At 34.4% G+C, this 15309-nt stretch overlaps 1 pseudogene across 1 annotated transcript; it reads left to right on the top strand.

Annotated features, from left to right (window-relative positions):
* The first annotated feature begins 2061 nt into the window (after positions 1-2061).
* LOC143615412 (putative pectinesterase/pectinesterase inhibitor 34) lies at positions 2062-4865 on the top strand (annotated as a pseudogene). Its single transcript, XR_013150474.1, has 4 exons — positions 2062-2668; positions 2802-3131; positions 3946-4082; positions 4165-4865. The product of XR_013150474.1 is annotated as a putative pectinesterase/pectinesterase inhibitor 34 (transcript).
* Positions 4866-15309: the final 10444 nt, after the last annotated feature.

The following is a 15309-nucleotide window of genomic DNA, read 5'->3' as shown; positions in this document are numbered from 1 at the left end:
CTTGGCTCGGCCGGCCGGCGGCGGTATGTGTGTGGTGTGTGTGTGTTTTGGGGTGTTAGGGGGTTTGGTGAGAATGAAGATATTTTGGGATTTTGGGGGTATTTATATCCCTGAAATCCCATTCTCATTTAACCCATCTCAATTAATCCACGCCCAAGACCCGCCCCCTACCCGATATTAATTAATTACGCGAAATCACTAAACATAACTTCCTTTATTAATCATTAAAATTTTTAGGATGTTACAAATAGGAAGTTTGTACTTTAGATGAGAAATTAATCAATTACAAAAGATGTAACGAAACCAACATTGGATTTGTAGGATACAAAATTGGTTGATTAACGAATCATCGTAAACTGTTTTACTCGTTTCAATTTTATCTGTTAGGTTATTTTTAAAAAATACCGCAAGAAATATTAGAAATCTTGTGGGTTTAAAACCGATTTGTTGGTTTAAACCGGTATTCGGCACGATATTCTAATAAACCGCCAAAAAATACCGCGCTCTAAATATTGGTTGCCTTACCGAAATCCAGTTTAATTGGTTTAGCCGGCCGGTATATAAGAGCTTTAAAACAATGCGTGTAAGACAATCTTTTTGAAATACTATTGGTTGTGTGGGGAGTCATAAGATCGAGTATTAAAAACTATGGATATTATTTCTTGGTGTCGAGTCTTTAAGCATCGAATCAAATTCGCAAGCTTTCTTATCGTATGCACTTTCCTAAGTTAGTGGTTTCTAAAGGTAGAACCTAAGTAAGCTGCGCGTGTGTGCTTTTATATGTAATATAAACTTTACGAATATTAAAGAGCTAGAATCCTAATTGTTTATTGGTTTAAAAGGTCAATAATATGGTTATTCACACAAAATAATACATTTTAAATAGCTTGTTATTTAGGCTTTTATGATTTTAAACCCGTTTTTTATTTATATTTTACAACTTATAGTATCTATCTCATTCAAAAATTACAAAATCTTATATTTTCTTGAATTATCTTTTGTATAAAAATATGAAACTTTGACCCGTTTTTGAAGAAATTGGTTAACAAACGAATCTTTATAATTTACATATATATTTGTTTTGTTTTCTTATTTTGTAAGGAAAATATTATAAAAAGTACAACTTTTTAGCATTTGGAAGACACCATGAAGCAAAGGTGCTTGGTGAAAAAGTTACACGCGCTTTACAAAATCAAAAAGACGGTCATCATTAAGCCTTAAAGTCAACCAAATTAATTCATTATCACATTTTACCCTCTAAAATCCCTAAAAAATAATAGAATGATCCGGAAAAAGCTAATTATCTTTTTTATCAGATTAGGAGATGTTTGGTTACAGATTCATAAATCGAATAATGGGAATGAAGCCATTCCATGAAAAAAAAAATGTTAAAAACAATGAAACCTAACTTAAAAGTATTATTCTGTAACTATTCCTTCCTTAGGGTGTATAATATAAGGTAACCCATGAAACTTTTAGAATTTAAGGTGCTCTATTAATATACAAAATTTTTAATTTTTTCGGTTTATTATACAATATATACATGCAAATCAATCAAACGGGATCCAAGTATTTACGACTATGATTTTCTTCATAACGAATACTATATACCTTATATCGTCAATTGTCACCTATTAACGACCGCACTCAAAACAAATGCGATAGATGGATTTGACATGTTTTTTTAACGTCTACACACAATACCAACTATTCACATGCTTTTTTCTTCATATATTAGTTAATTACTATCCCTACCACAACACAAGTCTCCCTTACAAACTATACACAAACATGACTTAGTCGCTTAGACTTACAATTTGAGTGGTCCAAGTAACCAGTCAGCACAAAACAGCCCTTTTGTATGCATTTTCGTATAAAAATAAACATATATAATTATATACTCACATAATAATATTTATACGTGTAATTGTGTATATATAATCTTCCCACATTTAAACTTCTCTCATTATTATCATCCTCATCTCTCCCCCATCATTATCACATCTCATCTTCAATTTCATTTATTCACTTTCTCTTAGTAACCAATTGTTCACAAGAATCATGAACTATGGCAGGCTGGAAGCCAAGTCACAATCTGAACCCGAACAACCCGAGCCTGAATTATCTGCCACAAGGTCAAAATCCCGGTTACAAAAAATCCTCCTAATCGTGGGAGTTGTACTCATTGTGGCATCGGCTGTAACCGTGGGACTAGCGGTCGGTCTACGATCAAAATCATCGGGTAATGGATCGGGTTCAATAACCCGTCCAAAACCGACAAAAGCCATTTCGCGAGTATGCAGCCACACGCTTTACCAAAATCTATGTGTCAACTCGTTTCTAGATTTCCCGGGTTCACTCAGCGCCTCGGATAAAGACCTCGTTCACATTTCCATGAACATGAAGCTCGGCCACGTCGCCCGGGCGTTGTATGCGTCCACTGACTTCAATAACATGGCGATGAGTACACGTGTCCGGTCCGCGTATGACGATTGCCTTGAGCTTCTGGTAGACTCCGTGGACCAGCTACAACAATCGCTTATGACTGTTGCGCCTGACGCTGATACCCACGCGCCGCGCGTGGGGAGTCCTGATGACGTGGCTTAGCGCTTCGTTAGCAAATCAGGACACGTGTACGGATGGATTAACCGACGCCGAAGAAGGAGAGGTAAATAATAATAATAATCTTAATAAAGGCTGTGTGACAGTCTTTTAACAAAATCATTAAAAGACGGTCTGTGGTCGTTATTATTTATTTATTTTGAACGACAAACTGACAGCTTTTTTTTTCTTAATTATAGGTGAAGAATTTAATGAAGGATAAATTGAAGACTTGTCGGAGTTGGTGAGTAATACTTTGGCGATATATTCGTCGGAGAATGCTGGCGATGATTACAGCGGAATAACGGTACAAAACCGTCGGAGGTTATTAAAGGAATATTCCGGTGAATCGTCACCGGAATTTCCAGAATGGATGAGTATAGGAGGGAGAGGAATCTGATAGAGATGCCCGCAGCCGCAATTCAAGCCGACATCATCGTGTCGAAAGACGGCAATGGCACATTCAAGACGATCAAGGACGCACCTGAGAAGAGTAGTCGGCGGTTCATAATCTACGTGAAGGCTGGAAGGTAAAAAAGACAAAACACTTTATCTTATTTCTGACAGTTGATGTCACTTTTTTCTAACAACCTTTTGGTCACATAGGATGACAGTAACAAGTAAAAGTGTTCTAAAATATTAAAACAATAAAGTTACGTAAATAATAATTTTAATAATTATATGTTGGATACATGATTATTCTCATGCTAAAACAATATTACTTTACTAATCATAGCATATCACACTTTTATTGATTTGATATTACATAATCTTATGACGTATATGAATACACGTTTTGTCCATTTAGGTTTGTGTCAAACTTTGCACACCTGTAAACAACTTTTGTAAAACGACGTTTTATAAGCTTCTTTAGGACTTTCGTATGTCTATACAGGCCAGCTAACATGGTGATATGCTTTTGTATAGAGGTATCGTACTGTTAGAAATTGACAAGCGTTTAAGAGATGTACGTGACCGCTATTCATTAATTTTTTTTTATCATGGTATGCTTTTGTATAAGTATTTAATTTAATTTAAATAAGTTTGGTGGTGTTAAAGTATGATCATGGGTTTCCTAAGCAATCAATTCCACTGAAGTCGTAATGCAAATTATTGTTTATCTAGAAAGTTATTTATTTAGTTTCTGTCGTAATCTATTTTAATTTCCACATTGTTGACAAATGATATATATTTAAATAATTCCTCATGCCATAAATCACAAAAATGAATATAAATCTATCCAACTTGGAATAAATTTTATATATTAATATTAAAAGGAATAAAAACAAAAGTAGTTTCATAAAAATAGTAAAATAGTTTTATAATGTGATTGTAAGTATGCAGATACGAAGAGAATGATTTGAAGGTGGGTAGAAAGAAGACAAATTTGATGTTCATAGGTGACGGGAAGGGCAAAACGGTCATTACAGGAGGGGTTAGTGTGACTGACCATGTGACCACATTCCACACCGCTTCTTTTGGTAAACACATCACCACTCGTAACCCATGTCTTCAATAAGTCATTTTCACATTACCTCATTCCATGTGCTATGTTTTATGCAGCTGCCACGGGGGCAGGCTTCATGGCACGTGACATAACATTTGAGAATTATGCTGGACCGGAAAAACACCAAGCGGTTGCACTTAGAATAGGTGCTGACCGCTCAGTGATTTACCGGTGCAGCATTATTGGGTATCAGGATACATTGTACGTGCACTCACAACGTCAGTTCTATCGCGACTGTGACATATACGGGACGGTTGATTTTATTTTTGGTAACGCGGCAGTTATCCTTCAGAACTGTAACATTTATGCCCGAAAGCCAATGGACCGCCAAAAGATTACCATCACGGCTCAAAACCGAAAAGACCCTAATCAAAACACGGGGATATCAATCCACTCTTGTAAACTTCTAGCGCAACCCGATCTCAAAGCTTCGAACGGGAGTTTCCAAACGTTTCTTGGCCGGCCTTGGAAAAAGTACTCATGTACGGTGTACTTATTGTCGTACATGAGTGACCACTTTGACCCGAAGGGGTGGCTAGAATGGGACGGGTCGTTTGCACTTGATACATTATACTATGGTGAGTATATGAATAATGGGCCGGGTGCGGGAGTTGGAGGACGGGTCAAATGGCCTGGTTATCGGGTCATTACATCGGTTATAGAGGCTAGCCGGTTCACAGTGGCAAAGTTTATATATGGTTTGTCGTGGCTGCTGTCGACCGGTGTTGCTTTCGTGGCTGGTCTATCGGAGTAACGTTTTGTGATTTTTGATTTAGTTGATTGGGTTATACAGGTTATGGTTATTTGCTAATTTGTTTTTGTCAAAAAAATTGAATAACCGAAAGGAAGTGACACGAGAAAATGTGGTGTTGGTGCTAGACTGGCAACGTATGGGATGTTGATAATGATCAATCAAATTGTGACATTATGAATTGATATTGTCGGTGATTTATTTTAGTTTTATTATTTTCCAATGAAAATTTTAATTAATTGTTTCATATTATTGCTAGAATTTGATAAATTAAATGGTTATGCATTTACTTGACTTGACATGATTTATTTTTATTTTTTTAAAATTATCCGATATAGATTATCAACATTGTCTCAAGTTTCCTACATGTGATTCACGATAAAATTATCCGATAAATTAAATGGTTATGCATTTACTTGACTATTTGATAAGTCTTAGTTTTTCAGTATATATGCTTTCCTTTTCTTTTTCTTTTTAACAATGGCGGCAATCTTAGTATTATTAACAAGGAGCTACCAAATTTATAACAAATCTAGCTTAATTAAACATTTCTTGGTTAATGTCTTTGATTCTTAATCTAGTATTTACCCATATGAAACTTTGTGTTTTGATGTCTTCAACTAGCTTGGCAATGAAGGCTTTATGATGTTATGACCTTTTCAAGTACCCCAACATGTAGTGAGAAAGATGCTTCCGACCAAATTAGGTGTTCGGTAATGGATTGAGCTAATTCCTTGATGCACAACTTTTGGCGTGTTAAGGGTAATTTGGGGATTACTGATTAATGCGTATTAGTAGTCAAGTTTATTTATTCATGCTCATATACAAATAAAAGAGTTTGAGCCTAGCTAGGATTGGTTATGTAACTTATTATATAAACTGTTGTAATCAAGTTTTTGAGTAAGTTTTTCTTGATTAATAGAATTTGGGAGTTATCCCATTGTGCTCTTGAGATATCGATTCATTATGTGAAAATATAGCATGGATTAACGACTTATGTTAAACTATAACTCTCTCGCCATTTGCACAAGACAAATAATGTTCAGTCGAATCCATGATGATTTTCCTTTTAGTCGGTGCATCCAAGGTGGGGATTCTAGCCCCCGTAAATGAATGGTTTTGCATTCTCAACCATACTATTTATTTTGATACGTATCAACCAAACCTTAAATTATACATCGTTGTTTCCGACCCATTTCCACCACTCCCAACTGCTGTCTTGTTCAACGATTCTACATAGATTAAAATATCCACACAACATTTCTTGGATTAAGATCAATGTTTTAGAAACATTATGACAGAAAAAACCTTTAAATATATCTTTGTTGAATCTTGAGTACATTAATAAGGATTTTCTAATTTCGTTTATTTTTTTTCCTAGTTTGTGGAATGTAGATGGTCCGAGAGTTTTGAACTTGTGGTGATGAAAATTGGAATCAAATCTTCTGTTAGAAATGCCCTTACAAATGAAATGAAATGAAATGTCTTTTGATTTACATAAAGTAACACAAGTGGGGGTGATGTTTTTCACTTGATGACATCTTTCTAGGTGGACATGACTTTTTCCTTCCGTCTATATTCAATAACAACCACCACCTTAATCGATGCTCTTGCTCAGAGTCACACAACCTTTTTGAAATCTAATCTAACTTCTATAATAAAGGAAATCCATTTGGGATAGTTGTTATTCTCAGAATCACCCAGATTTTTATTTTCCCGCTCTTATCATTTTAGGGTTTATTATTAAATTAAAAAAATACACTACCACAAATCGTTCCTATACTCCATCTACTGGTTTTGAAAATTAGGGGTTTTCCTCTCATGATTCATAATACATGATTAATCATCTCTTTTTTATTAGTATGTTATCCACAATATCGACTGGAATCAATTTCATCAACTCATTGTTTCTTTTGTGGCTACTGAGGCTACGAAATCATAGTAATCGGTTCTTCGATTAACAATCAGGTTTGATTTCTGCATTCAATTAAAGCTTTTAATTGTGTTTTCAATGTTAGAAAAGTCATCATAGTTTAGGTTTTGTACCATGACATTTATAGAATGTTCATTAGTTACTTGGATTCCAAAAATAGTTCTTTTACATTTAGTTAGTAGAATTTTAGTATTTTTGATGAGGAATTTATTGATTTGTGTTAGTTCATGTATGAATTGGATTATATAGCGCACAGTTAGATTCATAAAGTAACATAACTGAAGTTGTTACAGGTTTTTCTAGGGCTTTTAATATGATCATATAACTTTGTTAATCTTCTGAAGGCGAATGAGTAATAGTATTGAAATTTTGCTTTTATGCTAGGTTTTAGATACCTGAAAAACTACACTTGTATTTTAATCGGAGAGAGATGAGTAACAAGGTTTTAGGTTTATGCTTCTTTCATGCAATATTATTTGTTCATTGGTGTTTGCTTATTAGTTAAGATTTGATATCATCAATGTGACATTCGTCAATTTCGGATCTTGTTTGTATTCGTTTTTGTATTTGTTTATTATGTAAACCAACCCGATTTGTAAACCGAAGCTTATGTTATAATCAAAATGATGGATTTATGTTACAATATTGTTTCACACTTGTTGGATCTTGAAAACATCCTATTTTTATTTTTATTTATATATATATATATTTTTTGTTTTGTGTTTTTGTCTTGGTCCATTTTACATGAAAACTCTTGTGTCTCACACCCATATTTGACCACCAACATTACCCTATATATACACCACCTTTCCTCTTCATTTTACCTGGCTACAACTCCAAAAAAAAAAATTCTCTCAAACATCAAAGATTCAAGGCATTGTGCGTTAAACTCGTCGTTCCGACAAATCTCCAAATTATCATCTTTCAAGTTTACTACTTGAAGGTGAGTACTTCATACCCCATTTTCCATATTTTATTTTGGGGGTGACATTTCATACTTATTCAACAAAATGCTTTATATTTGAATCTTAAACCACAAACGTAGTTGTATACTTTACCTAAATAATTGCTCGATTTGGTGTCATATGCTTATATGCCTATGTGTTTATCGCTTTTGGTTGGTGGAACTATAAAATCCTAGACTATTTGGCATCCCCTTATAGCAAGGTGTCGTTAACGTAATGCAATTAACGATAACTATAAAATCCTAGACTATTTGGCATCCCTTTATAGCTAGGTGTCGCTAATGTGTTTAGCGATATCTATTTATCCAAATTACCACTTTTATTTATCGTTTCGTATGCAAGTTTTGTGGCTATCTTTATTAAATACTAATATGATTAAACTTATGAATTGCTCACCAACCTTTGTGTTGACAAACTTTATTTTATGAAATGTTGCAGGTTTGCATCTTGGTTGATTTATGATTGTGAAGAAAACGACATCAAAGACCTTAGGATATTAGTAAAAATGAACAATATCAAATTTGCCATATTTTGTGATATCTTGTTTATGGTTATTTTATGGATAATTGTTATGTGACATTTTCGATGTTGTGAAATGAAATGAATTTATTAAATACTGTCACTTTAATTAGTGTCATGTGCTTTTGGACAATCGTTACACCTTGGCATGTTCCGCTGCCTTTGGTCAGGGTGTGACAGATTGGTATCAGAGACCTGACAATAGGATATGTGGTTAGACGTAACGACCTAGTATTGTTATGCTTAGGGTCCTATACGTATGCTCATACGTGTTTACTCTATTTTGATTGTTCATATCGCATATTATTTATAAACTTGTTTAAAATTCACCAATATCCCAAATGTTCACATACACACACTTTCATAGTATTTCCAAGGTATCCTTACCTTAAAACGCAAAAAGTAGATTTTCATTGTGTTTTATGGATTACAAGATTAACTTGGATCCCGTTGTTTATAATTCCTTAAAGGTTGCATTTATATCGGGTTCGTAGCCCTCATAGGAAGCGAGACATTATAAAACGACCATTTGACAAAAAGATTACAAGAATCGAAGGTGATTTACTTACCTGGAATGGTGGGATTATAGTGCTCGTTTTCTAGGCCACAAACCGTGTTATACATGTAAATACTTTAAGTAGTCGAATGCGAGCGTTCCGGTCGCCATCCTAATTTTTCGGTGTCAAAACAATAGAACTACGGTGATTCGTGGACTAGTGCTTTGACATGACGTTGTATCCCGATTTATGGTGTTATTATCGTTATTTGAGTCGAAAACATTAAAAAGTTGCGGTGATCCGTACACATGTTTAGACTCCAACGTTGTGTTTTATAAATTTTTTTTTTGAGTTGGAATATCAAATCATGGTGGTTCATGTACGATTTTCCGACTCTATAAACCTCAAAATCTCAAATTTTTAAGCATTAACCCCTCAAAATCATTTACGATTGTTTCCGGTTTGTTGTTTATATACAAAGATTTATATTTTATCTAACACTAACATCTACTCTTCACTAACTCTAGGATTCACAATCAAAAAGAAAATTTAACTTCACCTTATTCTTATTTTATACACTCTCATATCCATTTCTTTTTACCTAAAACTTATTCCATTTCTTTATAATCTTTTAGCATGTCTCCACTAATACCGCGCAAGAACACCAACCGACGTATGGCTGCTTTTATCGTCAAGCAAATGGCCGCTGTGATTCCCGCACTTGTAACTCAAATCCAAGCTACCCAACCTCCTCCACCCGTTGTTGCACCCGTTGAACCCAAACCCGTATCCTACCCATATAAGCAATTTACTAGTGCCAACCCAACCGAATTCTGGGGTACGAACTGTGCGACTACCTTGTTGCAATGGTTCGAGTCTATGGAGAATATGTTTAGATATAGCGAGTGCCCCGAAGCAAAAAAGACAAATTTCACTTCAAGCATGTTTAGAAAAACCGCTCTAACATGGTGGGGTAGTGTCATGCATCTCCAAGGGTTGGAAACGGCTATGGCTCTTCCATGGTCCGACCTCAAGGCACTAATGATGAAGAAGTTTTGTCCCAAACACGAACTTCAAAAGCTTAAGGAGGAATTTTAGAACCTCAAGCAAGATAGTGGTGATAATGCCGCTTACTCACTCCGTTTCCACGAGTTGAGCATTCTCGTCCCTCATTTGGTTACCCCGGCTGAGCGTGAGCTTGAAAAATACATTGGGGGTTTACCTATGCAAATCCGGGACTCAATCATGAGTAGCAAACCCGTGAATCTTGAGGATGCCATTACTCTAGCCGGTGCGCTATCGGAGAATCATGTGAAAGCGGGTACCCTAACCCTCAAGAAACCAAAGGAAAAGGCCAAACCCGAACCCGCACCACAAGCCATTAACTACTCCAACTCTTCCCGTCACAACAATAACAACAACAAGAAGAAACCAAAAACCAACTATCGAAACTATGCCGTTACCCAACCCCAACCTCAACAACAAACCCAAATTCCACCCCAAACCCGAAAACCCTATACCGGTACCGCCCAACTATGCATCATTTGCCAACTCCATCACCCACCAAACATGCCTTGTCGCCATTGTACCATTTGTAACCGACTTGGTCATCTCAACACCACATGCCGATCCGCACAACGAACCCAACCTAACCAACCAAGAACTTTTCCCCAAAATACTCAACACCGATATGCACCCTACCCACCAAACCAACCTCAACAACCCCGAGCTTGCTACAATTGTGGTGACCCTAACCATTTCCGCAACAATTGTCCTCGCCTCATCCTTACTAACCAAACCATGACCTCACCTTACTACCAAACTCAAGCTTACCAAGTTCAAACCTACCAACCTCAACTTTCCCAACTCAATGCACCACTCATCCAACCCATCCAAGCCATACAAGCACCACCTCGTCCACCACCGCAAGCACCTCAAGTCAACCAAGGAAATCAAGGACGAGCTTTCATGATGAATGTTAATCAAGCTCAAGCGGCAAACGATGTTGTGAACGGTATGTTTTTAGTGAACCAACATTTGGCTTCCATTTTATTTGATACGGGTGTCGATAGAAGTTTCATTTCTTTGAAATTTGAGTCGAAAATTGTCGTGTCTCGAACCAAGCTGTCCCGATCGTTTTCTGTTGAAGTCGCCAATGGGAACTCCATCACCGTAAATTCCGTCGTCCGCGATTGTACTCTCGTTCTTGCTAACCATAAATTCTCCATCGATCTCATCCTGATGCAGATGGGAAGTTTCGATGTCATAGTAGGCATGGATTGGTTATCTTTGCACCGTGCCGAAGTTGTTTGCTTCGATAAATTCATTGGCATTCCGCTTGTCAACGATAAAATCCTTAAGGTCTTCGGAAAAGCTACTTCGAGAAGGCTTAATCTCATATAGTGCTCTCAATCGCAAAAATACTTACATCAAAAGTATGCTTCGCTCCTAGCTCTCTTGGCGACAAAAGACAAAAAGGAAAGGAAAATCCAAGATATTTCTATTGTTCGTGATTTCCTCGATGTCCTGACAAATCTCCAAAAAAAAAACTCTCTCAAACATCAAAGATTCAAGGCATTGTGCGTTAAACTCGTCGTTCCGACAAATCTCCAAATTATCATCTTTCAAGTTTACTACTTGAAGGTGAGTACTTCATACCCCATTTTCCATCTTTTATTTTGGGGGGACATTTCATACTTATTCTACAAAATGCTTTATATTTGAATCTTAAACCACAAACGTAGTTGTATACTTTACCTAAATAATTGCTCGATTTGGTGTCATATGCTTATATGCCTATGTGTTTATCGCTTTTGGTTGGTGGAACTATAAAATCCTAGACTATTTGGCATCCCCTTATAGCAAGGTGTCGTTAACGTAATGCAATTAACGATAACTATAAAATCCTAGACTATTTGGCATCCCTTTATAGCTAGGTGTCGCTAATGTGTTTAGCGATATCTATTTATCCAAATTACCACTTTTATTTATCGTTTCGTATGCAAGTTTTGTGGCTATCTTTATTAAATACTAATATGATTAAACTTATGAATTGCTCACCAACCTTTGTGTTGACAAACTTTATTTTATAAAATGTTACAGGTTTGCATCTTGGTTGATTTATGATTGTGAAGAAAACGACATCAAAGACCTTAGGATATTAGTAAAAATGAACAATATCAAATTTGCCATATTTTGTGATATCTTGTTTATGGTTATTTTATGGATAATTGTTATGTGACATTTTCGATGTTGTGAAATGAAATGAGTTTGTTAAATACTGTCACTTTAATTAGTATCATGTGGTTATGGACAATCGTTACACCTCAGCATGTTCCGCCGCCTTTGGTCGGGGTGTGACAATCAAGCTGTCAGAACAAAAAAGAAATATCAGAAAAGTGTATGCTTTAAAAATCATGGATAAAATGTCTCGTGTACTTCTTTTATATCTTCGTTGTTAACATTTTAAGATGTATTGAAGGGTATTTTGGCCATTTTGAATTAGTTGTGATTCATGTTTTAAAAAATTGCAAATTTACAAGAGTAACAAAGATTTTTGAAGGCATATTTTAGCTTTAGCAGTTAGTTTTATGGTTTTATCCTCATGAAATATGTATTGGTATCCATAGAATTGGCATAGTCAAAGCTACTTTTCTCTACAAAGAAATTTCTTTTTTCTATTTTGTATTAGGGAAAGATACTGAGATTAATATAGGAGTTTAAAGAATCTATGTCTAAGCAGGTTCGGGTGTAAACGAGATCCGACTAAAATGAATTCATGTCAATTCGGGTCGGGTCCAAATGCGTTATGAGTAAAATCAGTACCGGCTAAACAGGTTGTTTTTAAACAATTTCAATAGTTATATCTTTTAAATTTGATTTCATCAACTTGGTACAAACTGTAATACTCATAATTGCATATATTTTCAAATCTTTTTTTTTTGTTGTTGAATAAACTATTATGATGTACTATCTAATAATTTACTCTTTAAAAAAAAATTGATTCAAAAAATTATAATATTGCAGATTACAATATGTTCACTGATGATTTCTGTGAGACTGGTATGATCTGTCATTAGCATATATACATCACTTGCAAGTTAAGTTTGGTATGTTCTGTCATTGGCGCATATCTTTTAAGGTGTTGTGTGAGCCTTCTTAGTATGATTTGGCATTCACCTTCTTTAAAAAAGTTAGTTTTATTTCACTATTGATGCCCACATTTTATTTTAAGAACAATTAGTGGGATGCTTTTTGTAGGGGACATCTCCAAGATCAATATTTACAATAATTTTTCTATTTTCTCTTAACATGAATAAGTCGTGGAGGTGAACATTTGAACAAAATTCATATAATTTACCATTTTCATGCACTAAATCTGATATACAACTAAAAGCTTTGCTTTGTCTTCTTTTGCGCCACTTTATAGAAGGAAATGCCAAAAGCAGTTCAATATATCACCTACCTGTTATGCCAACTTTAGACCGGAGGTTAAAGCTGCTGATACGATTACACCTGAATATGTAAATTCTTCAAGCAGGATAAATCCAGGTATATAATAATATTTTGACTTTTAAGTCAAACCTTATACTTTAAAGGTTCGATATTCTCCTAGATTGTTCAACAAATGTAAGTTCAAGATTTTGCTTCCTGTATTATTTGTTTTAAAGGTTGACGACGACGACTTTCTTTTGAAAAATGAAACGTTTAATTGGATTATTGAAGCTTACCCCAAAAGTCAAACTGAATTTGTATTTTCTTGAAGATTTATACATTTAATCAGCTTTTTTTACTTTTCTTTACAAGTAATGAATTAACCTTGATTATATAATTATAATAATAATAATAATAATGATAATGTCACTTGATTTTTGTTGTTTTGAAGATCGTAGCATGTGAAGTTGATGGTGAAGGCAATAACAATAATATTCGATATGTCACCAACATCAATAGACATCTTTGGAGCATACTTTGAGGTGTGTTTGTGAATTTTGTTTTTTGTTAAATGTATATCGTTTATAATAATGTAAATAAAAAGTATTTTATTTATAGAGTTATGACTTACATAATTTAAACTGTTCAACCAGTGTAATATACGGATACCTACCCTAGTTTATCTATGTATTAAAATAAATTGCTAGAAATACTCATGTTTTTAAAACATAAAATTATATTTTAATTAGACATTTGAACTTAATGTTGTTAGCTCATACAATGGGTCAAAATATGATTTTGTCTTCCCAAGTTTCACGTTCTTTTAATATTATTAACTTTTGAAAAATGATCTTTATAATTACAAGAATTTATATTTTACTCATAATATATAGCTAAATTAACAACTTTAGTTCACATATAATAAAAACAAGAATAAATTAGTTGAAATATTTGATGCCACTATTCTTTATAAAAACTATTAAATTAATTAATATATGATTGAATATGTTTTGTCTTATGGCCAACAAATTCCAAACTTCGAACAAACAATCTAGAAGTGTTATCTCATGAATTAATTAAGTTTATCTCACATTAGCTTTATGATCTAATTACATGAAGATAATGGTTAAGATTTATGATCTTTAAGATATCAAGATTTGAACATAACTCAATGTGTTTTTCTTACAGTGAGAAGTTTTTTTTATGATTTTTTGAGAAAAGTCAGATTTGGAGCGTCAAAATTAGTATAAACAGTTGGCATCATGTCTCAGAAAAATTAACGCTGTTGAAGCCATCCTTTATTAAATTATAAATCACATCGAGTATGATAGAGTAACTTCATTGAAAGGTAAAATGAGTTAAAACGGTAGTACTTTCTGCATTCAAAGTTGTACACTAATGTCTGGTAACGTGCCAATTATTAATTGCATGTTGGATGAAGACATGTACCAAACTACTAATACCACTAGTGGGTGGTAAACTGTACTAAATCTAATCTATCTCATGTTCCACTTTAATTTCTTGTCTATCAAGAAAGACATGGTAAGCCGGATATGGACTAGATAAGAGTCGGATCATTTTTTAGATTAGACCTCACAACCGTCACTTCGACAAGCGCTTATCACATCACTATAAATTGCGAATTTAATGTGACTTGATATGTCAACTCCGACTTTAGCAAATAATTTCGTTAAAAAGATATTTGATTTCAACGTCAGAGCGTGCTCTCAATATAGTTTTAACAAAAATATTACTTTTTCCGGTGATATCAAAATCTTCACAAAGTTTATAAAGTTACTAGTAATATGTAATCAACCCGAAACATGACAAGGATATTGTATGGGTCTTAGCTCACTAATGTAACTCAATAATTAAATATGCCAACCAAGACGCAACACGTTTAATAAACTCATAACTTGAACGTGATGTAATGGATTGACCCGTTATTCTGTTAACCCGTTTAACTTTAAGAATATTAAAAGTGTTTCTAGTTGCATATATGGACTTATAACACAAATGTTAATGTTCAAAGCATGTTTGCTTGTTTTTAATTTTCCCTCCTATTATGTATCTTAGTTATCTTCAATAGTAAAATTAATTTT

The sequence above is a fragment of the Bidens hawaiensis genome, unplaced genomic scaffold (assembly GCF_021521415.1).
Source record: "Bidens hawaiensis isolate Kalapana, Puna unplaced genomic scaffold, B.hawaiensis_p1.1 tig00002306_1, whole genome shotgun sequence".
In the NCBI taxonomy this organism is placed as follows: Eukaryota; Viridiplantae; Streptophyta; class Magnoliopsida; order Asterales; family Asteraceae; genus Bidens; species Bidens hawaiensis.
This window is presented reverse-complemented; position numbering and strand designations above follow the sequence as displayed.